The sequence below is a fragment of the Echinops telfairi genome, unplaced genomic scaffold (assembly GCF_000313985.2).
Source record: "Echinops telfairi isolate 266 unplaced genomic scaffold, ASM31398v2 ScPeMD7_23;HRSCAF=83, whole genome shotgun sequence".
Lineage (NCBI taxonomy): Eukaryota > Metazoa > Chordata > Mammalia > Afrosoricida > Tenrecidae > Echinops > Echinops telfairi.
This window is the reverse complement of record NW_022103920.1, coordinates 72,994,677-72,996,466: the sequence shown is the minus strand read 5'-3', so window position 1 is coordinate 72,996,466 and position 1,790 is coordinate 72,994,677.

The window sequence follows — 1,790 nt, the reverse complement described above, 5'->3', positions numbered from 1 at the left end:
GAATTCACTTTTCTTATTTGAACTTTAGTGCCGGCATCAAAACAACGTTCTAAATCCTAGCCTTAATGTTTGTGCTAGCCGTTTTATTCAAAAGCAGACTCCCAGTCTGTCTGAATCTTGAAGCTCCTGCTGACCTGTCCATCACGAGCGACTCTACCGGTGTTTGAAATCTCTGTGGCCTGTCGTCCAGCAGCATGCAAGCCCCGGGAGAACAGACAGGCAAATGATGGGCTAATAACCCTCAGGATCAGTGTAGAAAAGACAGACGTTATTAGGGCTGTCAGCTTACTTGGCCCCACAAGCAATACACCTGGAGTCCGCAGTCACAAAATCAAGTGACATGGAGCACGGGGGAATCTGCTGGAAGTGACCTCTTTAAAAGGTTACAACACAAAGATGCCACTCTGAGGACTAAGGCACCGGTGGCACCAGCCATGGGATTTTCAATCAGCTCACATGGATACAGAAGATTGCAGAAGAACTGCTAGATTGAAGTGACCACGTTGGCAAAGAATGCTGAAGAAACTATGGCCTGTCAGTAAGACCAACAAAACTGTCCTGGAAGAAGTATAGTCTGAATGTTCCTCAGAAGCCAGGAGGGCAAGACTTCCTCTCGTTTACTTTGCACATGTTACGAGAAGAGATGAATCCCCGAATCGGGCTCTCATTCTTGGCAAAGCAGAGGCTGAGCGGAGCAAATCCAAAGGAAGACCCTGAACCAGATGGCTTCCGCCCTGGCTGCCACACGGCTGTGGAACACAGCGAGGGGTCTGAGCACCCATCGTAGCCCACGGCAGTGTCCCCTCTCTTGCACATGGCATCACTCGGAGGGGCAGCCAACAGTGCCCTCTCGCAGCAGCACCAACAGTGCAGGCATCAGGACCGATGTAGTGGAGGAAAAAGCCAATCTGTATACGTCCCGTGCTTCAGGGTTGCTTCTGTCACAGAATTTGTGAAAGATATGATTTATTTTTACTAACATGTTTATAACATAGCCTGTGTCAATTTATTACTAGGAAATATGATATTCAGTTTCTCAGAATATGATCAGTGTAATCTTATAATTAACCAATTTTTTTCCTGTCATACTTATTTACTGCTAAGAGTTTTCTTTTTTAAGGACATGATTTACACTTTGATGGGAAAGGGAGTTTATTTAGGACTTCATCAGTGATGGAATCTAGTCACCCTGGTGACACAGTGAGTGATGTGTTCGGCAGCTAACTAGAGCAGTGGTTTTCAACCTTTCTCAGGCCCAAATCCTTTCATACAGTTCCTCATGTTGTGGTGACCCCCCCAACCATAAAATTATTGTCGTTGCTACTTCATCACTGTCATTTAGCTACTGTTATGAACCGGGCAACCCCTGTGAAAGGGTCATACGACCCCCAAAGGGGTCACAACCCACAGGTGGAGAACCGCTGAACTAGAAGGTTAGTGGTTTGAACCCATGAGCTTCTGCAAGGGAGAAAGCAGTCTGTTTCCAGTAAGGTTCCAACCATGGAAACTCAATGGAGCACTCCTTTCTACCCTGTCCTACACGGTAACCTTGAATCCAAATGGATTGAGACCAATGGGGTTGGTTTGGGGGTGGTGTATGAAGGGGTTTAAACCCACTTGGCACCCCAAAGGAGAAGGATGTGGCAGTCTGTTTCTGTAAACTGTGCAGCCTTTTGGGGGCACTTCGACTCTTCCCTCAAGGGTCCCTGTAAGTCAGAATTAACTCCATGACTGTATTGTTGTTGTTTCCAATGATGTGATGTGGAGCCCCGGGATGTTACAAAGCCCCT